Source organism: Microcaecilia unicolor, chromosome 2 (genome assembly GCF_901765095.1).
Source record: "Microcaecilia unicolor chromosome 2, aMicUni1.1, whole genome shotgun sequence".
Lineage (NCBI taxonomy): Eukaryota > Metazoa > Chordata > Amphibia > Gymnophiona > Siphonopidae > Microcaecilia > Microcaecilia unicolor.
The window spans coordinates 467,361,783-467,381,725 of NC_044032.1; the positions used below are offsets into that span (position 1 = coordinate 467,361,783).

A 19,943-nucleotide genomic window follows, 5' to 3' on the forward strand; every position below is an offset into this window, starting at 1 on the left:
ATTTCTAAAGCGCTACTAGGGTTACGCAGCGCTGTACAATTTAACATAAAGGACAGTCCCTGCTCAAAGAGCTTACAATCTAAAGGACAAGTGAACAGTCAGTCAAGTAGGGGCAGTCAGATTGGGGCAGTCTAGATTTCCTGAAGGGTGTAAAGGTTAGGTGCCAAAAGCAACATTGAAGAGGTGGGCTTTGAGCAAGGATTTGAAGATGGGTAGGGAGGGGGCCTGGCGTAAGGGCTCAGGAAGTTTATTCCAAGCATAGGGTGAGGCGAGGCAGAATGGGCGGAGCCTGGAGTTGGCGGTGGTGGAGAAGGGTACAGAGAGGAGGGATTTGTCCTGTGAGCGGAGGTTTCGGGCGGGAACATAAGGGGAGATGAGGCTAGAGAGGTAATGAGGGGCTGCAGACTGAGTGACCACATAACAGTTTTGGAGGGATGGTAAGTCTTGTCATGAATTTGTGTTAGAAGTAACAAAGGACACTTGTCTGAAATTACTTTTGCATCCTGGGTTGCTGGCATTTCTCTAGTCCAGGGGTTCTCAATCCAGTCCTCAGGACATACTCAGCCAGTTAGGTATTTAGGATGTCCACAATAAATATACATTAGATAGATTTGCATGCACTACCTCCACTGTATGCAAATCTATCTCATGCATATTCATTGTGGGTATGCTCAAAACATGAGTGGCTTGGTGTATCCCGAAGAGTGGGCTGAGAACTCCTGCTCTAGCATTGCCTTTTGCCTCTGAAGTAAAAAAACAAAAGAACTGTGCTCCTAACTTCACTCCTTACCCAAAAGCCTATCTCTGCTTCTCTTCCCAGATACAGTATGGACAACAGAAGCCTGTGGAAAGAGCAGTCTGATTTGTTTCTCTGTGGAGTGGGGCTGAGAAGCAGGACATACACACCCTGGAGCGCATTCTTTTTTTTGTCTTTCAGCTCATTTGAAATGCCATTACCTCTTTTCTGTGTTTCTCTGAATCATTTTGTATAATTATGGAATGTGTGTGTACAATTACATAATTACATAAAGGTTTAGAAAGAATTCTTTCACTATCTGTGACCACAAATGCCCCTGAGCTGCCAGCAGATGGCGCTGCTGGTGTTAGACTTTTTACACAGTGAATTCCTTGCACAGTTACAACTAACACTGGGATTCCAGTTTGAGAAATAATTACTTGGAGCTCTGTGAGAAGGGATCAAAACTAGTGACCTCCACTTCCAAAACCAGCAATATCATCCCTTAAGGAAGAATAGAATTTTATTTTACTGTTGTGTGGGTGGTACTTTCCAAGTAGGGTTGCTAATTAGATCCAGATTTGCCTGACAAGGTTGATCCAGTCCTGGGCTTACCCCAGTGCATGCAGGGACTTGTAGCCTTGCTTTTCTTAGGGAATCCTCAAGAGCAAAGAATATTTACCCAAAGATCATACCTGGGATCTTTTGAGTTTTGGTCACATTGAAATTGATGGAGATGAGGTGGGGGGACTCTGAGGTGTGCATGAACTTTCTTTCACTCCTTCTCACACAAACTCTCACATGCATGGCTTCTTTCACTCTCCTTCACACATTTCTTTCACATATGTACACTCTTTGTCATATGCCCTTTCTCACTCACACTCTCTCTCCCCCCTCTTTCTAAGCCCAAGCCCAGCACTTTTCCCTTATTGCCCATACCACGTGTTAATATGCTGCTATTGCTACCACTTCCTTCTGGTCATTCTAGGCCAAAGCTACCTTCACCTCTTGGCCTACCAAAACTGAAGACCCCTTTTTCTAACTCAATGATGCCTTTTCCCTCCTGTTGTAGATTCAGTTGGCAACTGAAGATTTCCAGTTGGAGATCCAGCAATTGGTACAAAACACTGACCCCCCCCTTCTATAACAGACAGTGTTCCCTTTAAGCTGTGCATGTGTGCACGCACACACAGGTCAGAAGGGGAACACACATGCCTAGCACTGTGCGCATAAACTTTTTGCTGGCTTTCTTTATTGTGAATATTGAGTATACCGCATACATCATGTTGAAGCTGAAAACTTTCGTACAAACCCCTGGATTCTATATATGGTGACAAAATTTGCGTATGCATTGACAGTTTGGGTGCACAAATTGATTAATGAGCCAATCAGCACCATTGGCTACTAATAACCATTTATTGGCATTAATTGGCCTTAATTGAGATTTACGCATGTGTTGTATGCTGTAACGATGTGAGTGGAAATCCTATAATGCATAAATTGAAGGGGCTGGGGACGTTCCCAGAATTTACATGCATTGTTACAGAATGGACCCGATTGACACCTAACTTTGGCACTGTCATTTCACCTGATTTCATCAGATGTAATTGCTGGCACCTTAAGTTAGGCGCCTTCAGAGCAGCCATCCCACAAGAACTCTCTCGGACCATCATCATAGGTAGAGTTCTAAATCTGGAATGCTTTACCCGTGGAACTAAGAACTCTCCCTAGTTATTCTATGTTTAGACAAGCTTTAAAAACTTACCTCTTCTGTAAATACTTCTTTAAGTTTGTATTGATGTCAGAAATTTTATTATGTTTATTCTACCTATGTGAAATGGTAATGTTGGTTAATCTGTGCTGTATATTGTTTTGAGCTTTGTTTGGTTAAGCAACCTATAAATGACCATGTTGAACTGAATTAAATTAAACTCCAAAAGAACTACCAGTGTTTGCCTTTCAATCATTTTTTAAATCTAATTTAGCCCATGCCTTTCCAGGAAACTCATCCACACATTGTGGTTGTTCAACACTTGAGTGCCTGATATCACAATGGTCCACACCAATCAGCACTAAACAGTACAGACAGCACTGAGGAGTGCTGCCCTTGTCCACTGCTGTCTTCTCCAGCAAGCAGCTGGCCTTCCAGGGGCTGTAATTAGCATAGTATATAAATGTATAAGAATATAAGCATTGCCATACTGGGATAGACTGAAGATCCATGAAGCCCAGTAGGGATGTAGCTACCATTCAGCGAGCCCAGCAAAATGCCCAGGGCTGCCCAATGGTAGAGGTCGGTTGAAGTTGCACCTCCCCCCCCACCACCCAGGTCCATCATCGCACCAGCTCTCCCCTCCCAGATCTGACATCACATTAGTTCCCCCTGCCACCGGTCCTCTACACGCAGCAGTTAGAGCACTGAAACCTGCCTTTCTGGCTGGCGGGGCCTTTCCTGTGCTTGTCCTGACTCTCTAATACAACCTCCTATGGGTGGATCATGCATAGGAAAGACACCACCAGAGCAAAGGGGAAGGGGAAAGAGAAGGTGCAGATGTTGGACTGTGGGAGGTGGTAGGGGAGAGCAGAGATACATACTGGACCAGGGGAGAAAGGGGGACAGATGCTGGACCAACAAAGAGAGAAAGAAAGAGCCATGGGGGTGCAGGATGAAGGGAAGCTGGACTTGGGGAAGGACAGAGATACAGATGAAGTGCTGGCCCTAGAAGGATCATAGGGACAGGGAATAGAGGGAACAGATTCTGGACTGCAGTGGGTGGTGGGTGCTGGGGGGGGGGAGGGAGCAGAGAGAGAGTGGACCAGAGGAGAGAGGGAGGACAGATGCTGGACCAACAAAGGGAGGGAGAGAGAGATGTCAGACCATAGAGGGTCGAGGGGGTGCAGGATGTTTATTCCACACTTGATATACCACCTTTCTATAGATACAGTCAAAGCAGCTAACATATACTTTTTTTTTTTTGCAGGTACTTTTCTGTCTCGGGGTCACAGTCTAAGGTTATTTGTACCCGTGGCAATGGAGGATTAAGTGACTTGCCCAGGGTCACAAGGAGCTGCAGTGGGAATTGAACCCAGTTCCCAGGATCACAACTGAGTGCACTAACCATGGGGAGGGACAGGGGCAATACTGGACACAAGGGGAGGGATAGGGAAACAGAGAAGAGATACTGAATATGGGAAGAGAATAGGGACAGGGATACAGAGGGGAGATGCTGGACAGGATAAATAGGGACATAGAGAAAAGATAAGTGCTGGATAGTGGACATAAAGAGAAGAAATGTGAAAAGGAGACTTTGAAAAAAACCGTGTGCTAAGTTCCATATGACCCATAGGTATAAAGGAGACCATGTAGCATGTGCTAAACTTTAGTAAAAGGGCCCCTAAATTAGACAGCATAATAGAAATAAACAAGGCTCCTTGTGTAGAAGGCATTAATAATGTGGCTGGGTTATGGAAATCCAGCAGGTGGCAGTAGTGCAATGAGATGTGCTTCTAGATGAAGGAAATGGCTATGTGGCTCAACAGCTCTCTTTCATGTTGCCAGCTCAGAAATTTTGTCTCTCTGAAGACTTGAGTTTAATCTCCAGGAAGAATAGTGATAGGAAATTTCTGACAGTGTTAGGAAATTTCACACTGGATGAGTGAGCTGAGTATTGTGGGCCTGAAAGTGCTCTAACTCAATAAAGTGTGCATAGTGTAAGTATTGGGGTTATGTGCCATTTTCCAAGTGTTCATAAATTCCTGTTAGATTTTTAAAACAATATCATTTACTACTCTCACTACTGTCTTTGGGCTGTGGTGTATGTTTGTAAAATACAGCACACCAAACTAGGCAACAATCTTCAGTAGAGCACTATTTGTAGAAATTCATAACAATCAGATCAAAGTCTCTACTATATAAATTAAAGCAAAATTAAAGGACCTCAGAGGTGTCACTCCAGCAGCTCATGACTTCATTTAAATTCTTATTTTATCAAAATATACAGTAAAATATATAATCTTTAGTATTATTTCCAAGACAACTAGCAACTGCCAATTTCGGAGTCCCTAAAAATCTTGGGAGTCATACTTGATAGATCTTTGACATTGGAGCAGCATGTGAACTCTGTAGTCAAGCAAATGTTCTTCTCTCTTTGGAAGCTTAAGCGTATCCAGCCTTATTTCCCTAGAGAGGTATTCCGCAACCTAGTTCAGTCCCTAATTATAAGTCGTCTCGATTACTGCAACAGTATCTATGGGGGATGCACATCCACGCTACTAAAAAAATTGCAAACTGCTCAGAACACAGCAGTTTGACTCATCTTCGGTAAATTGAGATTTGAAAGTTCGAGCCCACTACGTGAGAGGTTGCACTGGCTTCCTGTGAAGGACTGTATCGTTTTCAAGATCTGCGCATTGGTGCACAAAATCATCTATGGAGATGCTCCTGCTTACATGGACACTCTCGTTAACTTGCCGCCCAGGAACTCCCGCAAGTCAGCTCGCTCGTATCTCAATCTCCACTATCCAGCTTTCAGTGGCCTAAAATATAAGACTGTCTATGCTTCCTCTTTTTCTTATCTTAGCACTCAATTGTGGAATGGGCTGCCCCAAGTGGTCAAATTCACCCCTGATCACCCGACCTTTAAGAAGCGGCTCAAGACCTTCCTTTTCGGTAGAGCAAACGCCGTGAGCCCTCCTGGTGTTACATCCTTCTGAACCACGGCTGCCATAGCGACAATTTGTCACCTTCCCCTCTCTCCCTCTCCCTCCTGTTGTTCCTCTTTCCCTCCTCTGACGCTAATTACTGTATTTTGTATTAATGTTGCTTAATAGACCATTGTATGCCTCATTGAGCCTGCCCATGGGTGGGAATAATGAGGGATATAAATGCCATAAATACAAAAAATAAATAAAAATATTTAGCTATTAGCTATCATCTTGATAAAAGAGGCAACTGTAGCAGATTTCAAATTGGTACAGGGACTGCTTAACCAACATGTTTCGCCCCAAGCGAATCGGAGAGATCACAAATGCCTAATCAGGAGACTATCCTTGAAAGGTATCAGGTAAGTTCCCACCCAGACAGTTCCCACCCACCAATTTCCCCCCGGGACAATTCCCCCCAAGGACTCCCCCCCCCCCCACGGTCATTTCCTACCCTCCCTAGCCTTTTTTTTAACCAACCATATCTTCTTTCTTGTATCGGGTTCCATAAGTCCTGGAGGTACTCTTTTTTTTAACGGCATCTGGTACAAGGAGGTTAGAACAGCATATGGATGTACACAGAAGATGCATAATAACGGAATAACTTTTTATAGGTAGAGTAGTAATTTGTTATAAATCCAGTGCTTTTTTTGTAGAAAAAAAGGTGCCGGTACTCATTATGGGCGGGGTCACCACATATGGCTCCACCCCTATGATAGCCACACCCCCTATACCAGCCATGGCACATATAAACAGACATCATTGAAAATATTACAGTACTATAGGAGAAAAAAATAACGTGATTTTTTTTCATTATAAATAATCTCTGTAAGCTCTTACAGCTCCAGTATACCCAGTGCAAAATAAGACAGCCAATGTAAATTCTCAAATTGGACATATTACAAACACTAAAATGAAAATAAAATGATTTTTTTCTACCTTTGTTGTCTGGTGACTGTTTTTCTTTCCATATTGGTCCCAGTCTGTGAATCTCCTTTCCTTTGTTTTCGCTTAACTCTTCTGTGCCATTTGTCATTTTTGTCTCCTTTTTCTTTGCTTTCTTCAATATTTTTCAGGCTCTCTCTCTGTCCAGATTTAATTCATTCTTACTATCCATTCTTTAATTTCCTTCATCTACCTGTGGCTTATCATCTTGTTCTCCCCATGCCCCTTCCTCTTATTCTCCAGTCTTTCTCTATTCCCCTTTTCCATCCAGCAGCTCTGCTTTCTCTCCCCATCCTTCCACTGTCTCCCCTATTTCTTTCTGCATTCTTCCATCCAGCGTCTTCCCTCTTTCTCTCCCTATCCTTCCGTTTTCCCTCTCTCTCTCTCCCCATCCTTCCATCTGTTTTCCCTCTCTCTTTCCCCATCCTTCCATCTGTTTTTCCCTCTCTCCCCAATCCTTCCATCTGTGTTTTTCCCTCTCTCCCCATCCTTCCATCTGTTTTTCCCCTCTCTCCCCAATCCTTCCCGCTGTTGTTTTCCCTCTTTCTCTCTCTCCCCAATCCTTCCCTCTGTTGTTTTCCCTCTTTCTCTCTCTCCCCATCCTTCCATCTGTTTTTCCCCTCTCTCCCCAATCCTTCCATCTGTTTTCCCCCTCTCTCCCCAATCCTTCCATCTGTTTTCCCTCTCTCTCCCCATCCTTCCATCTGTTTTTCCCCTCTCTCTCCCCATCCTTCCATCTGTTTCCTCTCTCTCTCCCCAATCCTTCCCTCTGTTGTTTTCCCTCTTTCTCTCTCTCCCCAATCCTTCCCTCTGTTGTTTTCCCTCTTTCTCTCTCCCCAATCCTTCCCTCTGTTGTTTTCCCTCTCTCTCTCTCCCCAATCCTTCCCTCTGTTGTTTTCCCTTTCTCTCTCTCCCCAATCCTTCCCTCTGTTGTTTCCCTCTTTCTCTCTCTCCCCAATCCTTCCCTCTGTTGGTTTCCCTCTTTCTCTCTTTCCCCTCCCAATCCTTCCCTCTGTTGGTTTCCCTCTTTCTCTCTCTCCCCATCCTTCCATCTGTTTTTCCCCTCTCTCCCCAATCCTTCCATCTGTTTTCCCCTCTCTCTCCCCAATCCTTCCCTCTGTTTTTCCCTCTCTCTCCCCATCCTAGTTCCATCTGTTTTCCCCTCTCTCTGCCCAATCCTTCCCTCTCTTGTTTTCCCTCTTTCTCTCTCTCCCCAATCCTTCCCTCTGTTGTTTTCCCTCTCCCTGCCAAGTTTCCCGCGAACGGCGCGAAGTCGCGACGCACGCGGCACCAGCCCCTATTTCCGGCCGCTGCTGCTTCTCCTGTTGAGCAGCAGCGGCCGCTACACAAAGAAAAGAAGATTAAAAAAAAAAATTGAAACCTGGCTGAAACGCGGCACCCCGGCACTGTAGACAGCCATTAGGCATTGGCTGTTGCCCCGCAGCCGCTCCTCCTCTTGCCTCTACGTCACTGCCCCTGGAGGAAGACCCCGGAGGAGCGCAGTGATGTAGAGGCAAGAGGAGGAGCGGCTGCGGGGCAACAGCCAATGCCTAATGGCTGTCTACAGTGCCGGGGTGCCGCGTTTCAGCCAGGTTTGAAGTTTTTAAAAAAAATCTTTTTCTTTGTATAGCGGCCGCTGCTGCTCAACAGGAGAAGCAGCAGCGGCCGGAAATGGGGGCTGGTACTGCGTGCGGGACATGGACTCACGGGGCGGGAGGAGAAAAAAAAAAGTGCCGGTACGCCGTACCGTTGCGTACCGGCACAAAAAAAGCACTGTATAAATCGTAATCAGTGTGTCATTTTGAGGGGCTGAATTAGGTTGAAACCTAGCTTGGGGGTGTGTGTGGGGGGCATTGCCTCCCCACATGAACTGCAGTTTGCATTTATCTATTTATTTATTTACTTATTTATGACATATCCCGGATTAAATATGAATTAGGTTGAAACCTAGTTTGGTGGGGTGTGTGGGGCAGGGGGGGCATTGCCCCTCCATACAGACTGTATGTCTGGAAAGAAAAAGGGATGTGTAAAAGATAATGTTGTGGGGGCGGGTGAAGAGATACTGCCCCCCCCCCCCAAAATGATCTGGAAGAGAAAAGGGAGGGAGATTACTTGTCCTAGTATGTTTTGCATTTTGGGGGTTATGGGTGGGAATTGCCCTCTCTTGTGTGGAAGGAATTGGTTCAGTGGGAATTGTCCTAGGTGAGAATTGTCCAGATGGGAATTGGTGGGTGGGAACTGACCTAGAACCATAGACACATATTGGACTACATTCAGTACATCATGCCGATTTATGCATCTAGCACTATTCTGTACCTGGGTTTCTGCCAAGTACTTGTGACCTGGTTTGGCCACTGTTTGGAAAACAGGATACTGGGTTAGATGGACCATTGGTCTGACCCAGTGTGGCTACTTATGTTCTTATGTATCTGTGCTTTATAGAATAGTGCATAAGCGCCTAATCCACACCTAACTTAAGGCACCTGCATTTACGCCTACTGAAACCAGGTGTAAATGCCAGCATCTAAATTAGGCGTAGATCAAGCATATTCTATAAAAATGTGTGTAAGTCATAGGAATACCCCCAAAATGCCCCTAAACACACCCCCTTGAAATTACACACTTTAGTGGTTGCATGCACGTAATTCCCAATTAAGGCCAATTAATGGAAATAATTGGCTATTAGCACTGATTGGCTCATTAATTGTGTGCATAAATCGGCTAAACACACTGATTTGCACACAACTTTATTTGCCATATAAAGGCCACAAAAACTTCACTTCCCTTTGATGAGAAATATATTAGTTTTATAAAGGCGACAAATGCAGTTATGTGCCTATATTAAATAGCCTCCCCAAAAGCTCCTGCCAGGTACTACTACTACTACTTAACATTTCTAGAGCGCTACTTGTGAGCTGGATTAGCCACTGTTGGAAACAGGATACTGGGCTTGATGGACCTTTTGGCCTGACTCAGTAGGGCAGTTCTTATGTTCTTATATTCTAACTGCACCATTGCTCTCTCCATGGGCTGCACAGCTGTATCAGCCTTGCTTTCAACAGTGGCTCATGGCTGCATGTACCCCACTCTTCCCTCAGGTGCACCAGCACCGCTGTTCACAGTGGCCATTTGTGACCATAAGTACATAAGTACTGCCATACTGGGATGGACTAAAGGTCCATAAAGCCCAGCATCCTGTTTCCAACAGTAGCCAATCGAGGTCACAAGTACCTGGCAAGATCCCACATGAATCTTTCTCCTGGAAATGGCTCCTCAGCTGCATAAACACTCCTCTCCCCCCCCCCCCCCCAATATTAGCGATGCTCTCTCCACTGGTCCCAGGAAGAAGAAACACAGCCGTTCTTCATACTGGTGCTCTTAGTTGTGTTGAAGATGTGATAGTTACTTGCCTGTAATGGTAGTTCTCTGTGGACAGAAGATCTCATAGCCACACAGCTGTCATGGTGATGTTGCTGACTTGGTCTTTTTAAAGCTCAGAAAGTTCTAATGGAGTTTCTGTACATGTCCCTCGGCTCGTGTCCTACTGTACTTACTATATATACTGTGAAGAATTGCTTCCTGCCTCAGTTATTCCTTAAGCTGGTGACAACTCTGGTGGGAGGGCGGGTTTGTGTGGCTATGAGATCTATCCGTGGAGAACTACCATTACAAGTAACTCTCATTTTTCCCCAGACTTTCAGATCTCATAGCCACACAGTTTAAGACTCCCAAGCTAACATAGGGAACAGTCATAGTGATAACAAAGATACTTATAAATTATCCTAACTGTTACCTGGTACTGGAAGAGGAGGAGAGGTGATGCCTTATAGGCCTCTCTATTTCTATTAACTCCTTTCTAAGTTTCTCTTTCCTATAAAGCAATCTAAAATAGCTAGTTTTGATTCTGTGCTGGTATTTCATTCTTCAGCTGTGTTACATTTCTGTTCTGGTGATTCCTAAAAGTGTTCCTTGCAACTGTTTTTCTATCAAGTGAAGTAATCCAATTAACTGCATTAACAGATAGGCTCTAGCAGGCACTTGTGCTGAGAGGGAGGAGATCCTGATATCCTGATATTTTGAGGAAAAGGAGTGTGAGATCCAGAGCTTTGCTGCCTTGGACCTGTGGGAGATTATCAGAGCTGTTTTGGTTTGATTGGGGGCTGTGCTGCCTGTGTTCTGAAAAAAACCACAACTTTTCTTTCTCTGTATCTCACCTGAAACAAACGTTAAGGAAAAAACCCCCCGCTGTTCTTTCTTTCACTGGCTCTATTTCTAAGCCTCTCTCTGTCAGGCTTTCAAGGCAGAACCTGGGTTTGTGAGCCCTTGGGCCACTGCCGAGGAGCGGCAGCGGCAGGCAAAACCACCCCACACCAGAGACAAGGCAGAACTCTGGCAGGGACAGCTAGACTTCACCTGCACTTGACCACCCTTCCCCAGGAGTTGAGCCCCTGGGTGCAGGTGGCCGGCAGGACTTACCGGACAGGGCAGGAACTGGAAACCAACTAGGCTGAACAGGGTTAGGACTAAGGGTCAGAGGGGAAAGGAATATACATGGACAGCAAGGCAGGAAACTGGGCTAGGACTCACAGACAGACAATACTGCACTAGGCAGGAAATGGACAGGCTTAAGGGTCAGGACTGAAAGCTGCAAGCAGCCACTAAGAAAGGAAACACAGACAGGTAAGAGACAGAACTGAAAGCTGCCAGGCAGCCACTAAACAAGAAACACAGACAACCAAGAACTAGACAGAGAAATACAAACAAGAAACAAGACTGGGAAACAAGCAATACAGTACAAGATAAACTACACAAAGACTAGACTAGAATCAGGCAAGAATCTCAGACAATAGACTGGACTAGGCAGAAGTGCACAGAGCACACCAGCATACCAGGGACCTTAGGTGATGCAAAGGCAAACACAGAAGTTTCTAGGTGATTAATAAAGCCCATCAGCACCTGAGGCTCAGCCGCAGCAATCTCAAGGCAACTACGGGTGCTGTTTAGGCACAAACAAGAAAAACAAGTCTGGCAGCCTGGAAGATCCGAACCGGACTGGGATGAAGCTTGGAACGGGTAGGGGCAGCAAGACAGTCTATGGCAGCCACCGGCCCTGGTCATCAGAGGGCGAGGGGAGCACAAACCAAGAAGCAGGCAGCATAGAGAGGCTCAACATACACAGGTGCAGCACAGTGGAGCAATCAGAGCCATGCTGGAAGCAGCCAGCACACAGAGACAGAGCTAAGTCAGGCAACACACACAGGTGCAGTATAATGGAGTAATTAGAGCCATGCTGGAAGCAGCCAGCACACAGAGACAGAACTAACTCAGAAAGGACAGACAGAAGCCAGCTCAGAAGCTGACCTCCAGAAATAAGGTAAGCCTGAGAGGGGTCACGACCACAGACGTGACACTCTTTTTCTATTAACTCCTTTCTAAGTCCCTATTTCCTATAAACTAATCTAAAATAGCTAGTTTTGATTCTGTGCTGGTATTTCCTTCTTTAACTGTGTTACATTTCTGTGCTGGTGATTCCTAAGTTGTCTTAAAAGTGTTCCCTGCAATTGTTTTTCTATGGAGGGAAGTAATCCAATTAACTGCATTAACAGATAGGCTCTAGCAGGCACTGCATGATCTAGTTTATGTGCTTGGTGGTAATTGCTTGATCTGGGTTTTCTAGCTCATTATAAACCATAAAGTTGTAGTGCTCTGTTTGCCACCCTCCTGTCTCCATGCATATCTCACCTATTCACCCCCATCCTGTTAGACTGTCACTGAAATGCTTTGATGTTTCACTTATATATACTGTCATCTACCAACATTTGCTTATTTCCGATCTGACAAAGAAGGGCAACCTTCGAAAGCTAATCAAGAAATGTATTAAGTTATGTCCAATAAAAAAGGTATCATCTTATTTTCTTTTCCATGTTTTATTTTGTTTTATTTCTATTGATTACCTTTGAAAGGACTGAAAGGCAACGCTCGTCTTGTCGTAACCGCGGACTTAAAAAAAACTGAAGACAGAAGCAATTGTTTACAGTATATGAAGCATATTGTTATGATTGGGGTCTGAACCCCTCTCAAACTTACCTCATTCCTGGGGGTCAGCTTCTTAGCTGGCTTCTGTTTCTTTTCTCTTTCCTTTCTGAGCTGGCTCTGTCTCTCTGTGCTGGCAGCTTCCAGCAGCATGGGGCTCTAATTGTTTCATTATACTGCACCTGTGTGTGTGTAGTCTGAGTTGCAGCAGTGACAGCCGAGATGCTGAGTCCGGAGCGAGTTGCAGCAGTGACAGCCAAGATGCTGAGTCCGGAGCAAGTTGCAGCAGGGGCAGCCAAGATGCTGAGTCTGGAGTGAGTTGCAGTTCCAGTCAAGATGCTGAGTCTGGATTGAGTGGTAGTTCCAGTCAAGATGCAGAGTCTGGATTGAGTGGTAGTTCCAGTCAAGATGCTGAGTCTGGATTGAGTTGCAGTTCCAGTCAAGATGCTGAGGCTGGATCGAGTGGTAGTTCCAGTCAAGATGCTGAGTATGTAAGTCCTGTCGGCTACTCGAACCCAGGAGCTCAACTCTTGGGGGGCTTAGTAGCTAAGTACAGGTGAAGCTGTTGGACCAGTCCAGTGTGCTCCAGTCCCGTGTTCCAGTCCTGTGTCCTCCAGTCCGGGGGACCAGTCCAGGGTGTTCCAGTCTGGTGTGCTCCAGTCCAGTGTGTTCCGGTCCGGTGTGTGTTCCAGTCCTGTGTCTTCCAGTCCGGGGGATTCCAGTCCATGTGTTCCGGTTCGCTGGGCAGTGCCTGCAGTCCCTGCCGGTGTGCTTACCCAGTGTTGGTTGGTGGGTTTTGCCTGCTGCTGTCGCTCCTCGTCAGCAGCCCAAGGGCTCACGTTTGCTCCAGAGCCCGGCCCCGCGGGCTCTGAACCTGAGACCCTGACAGATTGCAAAGGCCATGAGCCCGGCAAGAACCCCCGCCCAGCTGACCCAGCTGGAGTCCAGCTCCATCGTTGTTCTTGATTCTTCTATGACTCTTCGCCAGTATCGTGGGAAACTTTTGTCTTATCCTGTTTTGAAGAAGACCCCTGAAGCGGCAGCTGAGAGAAAACGTGTCCGGTGGCTTGGAATCGCTGAAAACCCAGTTTCAGATATGGACCCTTTTATCACGCTCGCTGAATATCGCCGCAGCCTGGTCTTGAATCCAGCTTTGTGGGATTCTCCTGAAGCTGTCGCTGAGAGGAGACGTCTTGGGAATTCCACGCTCTGGGCCCAGCAGGGGTCCAGTCCCGTTCAAGCAGCACGCCCAGACAAGCCTCTGAATCCAGTCTGAGCAGCACGTCCAGCCAAGCTTCAGAGGCCAGTCTAAGGGATGCTACTAACCGAGTCGCCGATCCCAGTTCAGGTGGCGCTTCCACTCAAGCCTCTGAGTCCAGTCCGAGGGATGCTTCTGACCGAGCCTCCGAGTCCAGTCCAAGCAGCGCTTCTAGTCAAGTCTCTGCATCCAGTTCAAGTGGCGCTGTCTACTGAGTCTCCTAGTACCAGTTTGGATCCCAGTTCCAACCCCATTTTTGATCTGGATCCGTTTCTGACACTCCAGGATTACCGGGTTGCACTTTTGTCTGATCTAGCCCTGAAGAATACTCCTGAAGCTGCAGCAGAAAGAAGGCGTGTCTCCTGGCTTGGGTTCAAAGAAAACCCAGTTTCTGCTATTGATCCCTCTACCAAGCTGTTCTTTTACCGCTTCCAACTCCTCTCGGAGCCAACCCTGCGGGATACTCCTGAAGCCCAAGCTGAAAGAAGGTGGCTTCCTGATTTTTCCCGACAAACTTCTGAGTCCAGCCTGAAGGGCTTTGTCTGCCAAGCTTCTGAGTCCACACTGAGTTCCAGCCCAGTGCCTGAGTCTGTTTTGAGTTTCAGCCCAGATGCTGAGTCCGGAGCGAGATGCAGCAGTGACAGCCGAGATGCTGAGTCCGGAGCGAGTTGCAGCAGTGACAGCCAAGATGCTGAGTATGGATCGAGTTGCAGTCCCAGCCAGGATGCTGAGTCTACACTGAGTGATGAGTCCATGATGAGTGCTGAGTCTGCACTGAGTGTAGAGGCCAGCCGAGATACTGAGTCCACGATGAGTGCTGAGTCTGCACTGAGTGCAGAGCCCAGCCAAGATGACGAGTCCACGATGAGTGCTGAGTCTGCACCGAGTGCAGAGTTCAGCCGAGATGCCGAATCAGAATTGAGTTACAGTCCCGGGCAAGATGCAGAGTCCGGGTCAAGTTACAGTCCCGGCCAAGATGTTGAGTCCGGTGAGAGTTGCCGTCCCGGCCAAGATGCTGAGTCCGGGTCAAGTTGGAGTTCCAGTCCCAGGCAAGATGCTGAGTCCGGGCCAAATTGGAGTTCCAGTTCCAGGCAAGATGCTGAGTCCGGGTCAAGTTGCAACTCCGGTCAAGATGTTGAGTCCGGTGAGAGTTGGAGTTCCAGTTCCAGGCAAGATGCTGAGTCCGGGTCAAGTTGCAGTCCCAGGCAAGATGCTGAGTCCGGGTCAAGTTGGAGTTCCAGTCCCAGGCAAGATGCTGAGTCCGGGTCAAGCTGGAGTTCCAGTCCCAGGCAAGATGCTGAGTCTGGGTCAAGTTACAGTCCCGGTCAAGAGGCTGAGTCCGGGTCAAGTTGCAGTTCCGGCCAAGATGCTGAGTCCGGAGCGAGTTCCAGTGCCAGCCGAGATGCTGAGTCTATGCTGAGTCCGAGTTGAGTGGCAGTTCCGGCCAAGATGCTGAGGCCGAGTTGAGTGGCAGTTCCGGCCAAGATGCTGAGGCCGGACCAGGTTGCAGTCTCAGGCAAGATGCTGAGTCTACTCCGAGTTCCCATTTCAGCCAAGATGTTGAACTCCTTCTGAGTTCCAGCTCCAGCCAAGGGGCAAGGTCTAGTCTGAAGTCCAGTTCAAGTTCCTGTCTGGCTTCAGATTCCAGGATGGGTGTGGGCTCTAGCCCAGTTCTGGCTGCTACAGTGGAGTGCCAGGAAGTCAAGGAAGTTGTGGACTCCTTCAGGAGATGGTTCCTGTTGAATAGAACTCCACTTGTTGCATCCAAGACTCTGATCCTGCCTAGCAGCCGTTCTAAAGAGCCTCGTGGCGGCCAAAGCCATTCTGGTTTCCTAGTTCCAGATGTACTTGTCACGTCCTGCCCAGCCGCCCAGATTTATGTTGTGAAACCCATTGGGAGATTTCATCACAGCTACCCATGGAGACCTAAATTGTCTTTTGAGACCTGGGGCTCCCGTGGGGACACGGGAGCCTTGAGGGGGAGGTGCTGTTATGATTGGGGTCTGAACCCCTCTCAAACTTACCTCTTTCCTGGGGGTCAGTTTCTTAGCTGGCTTCTGTTTCTTTTCTCTTTCCTTTCTGAGCTGGCTCTGTCTCTCTGTGCTGGCAGCTTCCAGCAGCATGGGGTTAATTGTCTCACTTCACTACAGCTGTGTGTGTGTTGCCTGAGTTGCTCTAACTCTCTTTGGGTGTACTGGCTTCAAGTGTTTCACGGTTTTGCATTGGTGTGGGTTGGGCCTCTCTGGGTCAGTGTGCTTTTGCCTAGGTCTAGGGAGTGTGACATCATCAGGGAGGGCCTTGATAAGGAAGTGGTCTTGTTTCCTTCAGGGCCTTTGCAACAGTGGTGTTTGCTGTAGGTAGGGTGGTGCAGTGTGCACTTCTGACGTTGTGTCTAGTTTCCCTGCTTGCTTTTGCTAAGGTCCAGGTTAGTGTTAGTGCAGTGTGCACTGGTGTTTGTGTGTTTGGTCCCCCTGCTTTTCCCTCTTGGTTTTGGAAGCATTGCTGTGTGTAGGGCTTTGGAAGCTCTGTTGTTGATAGAAGTACTTCAGGGTTTGGTGTTGTTAGGAACACTGCAGAGTTTGCTGTTAGAAGTACTTCTGGGATTGTGCTATTGGGAGCATTGCAGTCTTTGCTGTTGGCGTTTGGTGCTTTAGAAGCACTTTTGGCTTATGTGTTAGCTTCCCTCCTTGTGGCTCCCCTGTCTTCCCTTTTAGTGCTAGGAGCTCTTCTGGTTGCTTGCCAGAGTAGTGCTTAGGAAGCTCCTTGTTAGTTGTATCTAGCTTGCTAGAGCAGTGCTTAGGTAGCTGGTTTAGTTTTGTGTTTAGCTTATTAGTGTAAAGCTCTGCTTGTAGCTTGGTGCTTAGTAGCACCTGTGTTAGCTTTGTATTTAGTACCCTGCTCTGTTAGTTTAGGGCTTAGGAAGTCCCTTTCTTGAGCAGGGCTTAGGAGCTCCTGTTTAGTATAGGGCTTAGGAAGTCCTTTTGTCAGTTTACTGTTAGGAACACTCCTGCTGGTTTAGGGCTTGGGAGCACGTAGATCAGTTTAGGGTTAGGAGCACTTCTGTTTCCAGTCCTGGTCCCTATGTCATCCGGTATCCAGTAAGTCCTGTCGGCTACTCGAACCCAGGAGCTCAACTCTTGGGGGGCTTAGTAGCTAAGTACAGGTGAAGCTGTTGGACCAGTCCAGTGTGCTCCAGTCCCGTGTTCCAGTCCTGTGTCCTCCAGTCCGGGGGACCAGTCCAGGGTGTTCCAGTCTGGTGTGCTCCAGTCCAGTGTGTTCCGGTCCGGTGTGTGTTCCAGTCCTGTGTCTTCCAGTCCGGGGGATTCCAGTCCATGTGTTCCGGTTCGCTGGGCAGTGCCTGCAGTCCCTGCCGGTGTGCTTACCCAGTGTTGGTTGGTGGGTTTTGCCTGCTGCTGTCGCTCCTCGTCAGCAGCCCAAGGGCTCACGTTTGCTCCAGAGCCCGGCCCCGCGGGCTCTGAACCTGAGAACCTGACACATATTTTCAAAGCACTTAGCCTTCCAAAGTTCCATAGAACTCCCTTCCGGCGATGCTGTACTCACACTAGTGTTGCCGGCGTTCCGTCGGCACCGTACACATCACTGCCCTTCCGGCGCTCCGTCTCGCAGGTTACCCTGGGCCGTGGCCACACCCTGTGCTCCGCGGGGATTGGTCTCCTCCGCAGGCAGGCTACTCCTCCTCTTTCCCTCACCGCCATTGGTCCTTTGTTTGCTCTCCTCCCCAGCTGGTGCCTGCTGACATCAGACGCCAGCACTGTTTCAAGGAAGTTCCTCCTATGCTGCATTGCTTCGGCTTCTAATCGGTAATCGTTCCTCTGCTCTGTATTTTTTTGTGCTTCTGACTCCTGACCCAGCTAGTTCCTGGTCTACTCTCTTGTCTGCTGACCTCCTGTACGATGCTGCCTGGACCCGGTCTACTCTCTTGTCTGCTGCCTGCCTGTGACACGTTGCCTGGGCCTGGTCTGCTCTCTCGTCTGCTACCTGCTCGTGGTCCATGGCATGCACCTGGATCCGTGCCCTCTGCTTTCCGTCAGCAGACCTTCTTGGCACCCCGCCTCTGGTCTCTCAGTGTAAGTCCTGTCAGCCGCCGCTCAATCCCCGGGGAACGGTGGTCACCATAGGTGAACATCGGGGTTGCTTGGCCGCCAAGCAGAATCCAGGGCCAAATCCCTCACCCGGGATCACTGCTCGGCACGGGGACTCACAAAGCTCGCATATAGTAAGTACAGTAGGGTATGAGCCCAGAAACATGTGCAGAAAGCTCCATTAGAGCATTCTGAGCTTTAAAAAGGCTGGGTCAACAACGTCACGTGACGTCACTTCAGCTATGTGGCTATGAGATTTGACAGTCTGGGGAGAAACATTGGTTCTCAGGGCCTTCCTTTCCATCATGTCTTCATGTTTCAGAGCATACACCCAAATCTCTACCAGGTCAGAGGGGTCTGTATACTGGATAATGTGTTGTCTTTCAGCTGAATCAAAATCTCAGAGAGATATTACAAGGGAGTATGTCGGGGAAGGACATTGAAAAGCCGATGGGACATAAATCTTGTGAGAAATGTAAATTTTGTACCATGATGACCCCTGGGGACGTTTTCATCAATCCATCAGATAAGAAAAAATATCAGCTGAGGTTTAACACAGATTGTGATACCACTCACGTGGTTTACATTTTAATGTGTACGTGTCCGAAGATATATGTTGGAAAAACTACAAGACCACTAAAACTGAGATTAAGTGATCACAAACACAATTTGAAGTACAAGCACCTAGAAGCCCCCATAGTCGCTCATAATATTGTGATATCCCCCTTCTCATTCAGGGTGACCTGGTTCTCAATATGCAGATCATATGCAAATTAGTGTGCTACCCCTTCTCGCTCAGGGTGACCTGGTTCCCACTAAGCAAATTAAACAGGTCTCACCAACTGCATATTTCTCATGCAACTCTTTATTCCAGCCCCTGGGCACACTTCTTCTAGCTTAATACTTTATACTTTCATAGATCTTCACACTGAGCCTCCCCACACAGATACATGGGCTCAGTACTACACCAATACTTTGGGGACTCTCAACCCTAGGCTTTGCAGCCTGCTTCTCTCAGTACTTTGGACACACAGTCCCCCCTTTGAACCCACAGTTCTGGATACACAGTCTTTTCTTCTTTGGACACACAGTCCCTCCACTGAACACACAGTTCCTATAAGTACCGAGGACACACAGTCAAACACTAATGCTTTAGGGACTTCTTACCCCAGGATTTTCAGCCTGCTGATCTCCTTTGGACACCCAGTCCACCCCAAGTCCATAAGGTTAGCCAGTATCTTTCAGGGGCTCTCTCTTCTTCTGCTGCTAGCTCACTTCCCTTCCTTTCACAATTCAGGTGGGGTATAAAGTGGTTAATTAGCTACACAGGACCCAACCCATAACCGCCTGCACCTGTGGACCTCCCAGGGCTCTCCCCGGTCCTAGCGACCTCCATCTTCTTCTAGCGCCCTCTAGTGGCCTACACCATATAGGACACCCTCTTACTTATCACAATATAGAGAAATCACATAACTTTGGTGAACATAAATGTACCATCATAGATCGCATACCAGAGTCGATACGGGGGGGGGGGGGGGGGGGGGAAGCTACAGATAGGAAACTAATGTAGCTGTGCCCCACTCACGCCTGTGTATGATGGTATGCAAGAGCAGGATTCCGGGAAGCCAGATGTTGGCAGTCGTGGCGACTTCTCAGAAACCAGCACACAGGAATAAGGAGCAAGCAACAAAAACTAACCTCGTCTCCTACTTCTGAAGCAGGAGAGGAATTTAAACTAATTACAAGATTTTCCCAGTGTCAAGAACAAGAAACACCAACACCTTTTGAGAAGAAATTTAACTACTTATTTAACATTCTGGAATTTAAACAAAACAATGTATAAGTTTGCAATGTAAATTATGTGATTAACTTTCTTTCACTTTTCTTTCACAGGTTACTTTCCCACATCACCCAAAATCAGATAAGTATACCTCTTCTTGTACTCTATTCTATCACCCTTCAAGATAACAGAACATTACCAAATTTCTTTCCAGGAATTTGTTACATTTATAAGGATTTTGATCCTTTGTGTGTTGTTTATGTCTTACAGGATTTCCACCCTCACCTTTCTTGGATCCTGTTAAGTATTACTCCCTTCCTTTTATTTTACCCCCTCCCTTTCTTTTTTCCACTGTCCCGTTTTTGTAATATGCTGCAACGCCAACTC

At 47.4% G+C, this 19,943-nt stretch overlaps 1 long non-coding RNA gene across 1 annotated transcript in view; it reads left to right on the forward strand.

The window, feature by feature from the left end:
• The window catches only part of LOC115461290, a 60,999-nt gene extending 59,618 nt beyond the window's left edge, over window positions 1–1,381 (forward strand). Inside the window, exon 3 of the long non-coding RNA XR_003940683.1 lies at window positions 821–1,381. This is a non-coding gene — a long non-coding RNA (uncharacterized LOC115461290). The remainder of the gene's footprint in view (window positions 1–820) is intronic.
• Window positions 1,382–19,943: the final 18,562 nt, after the last annotated feature.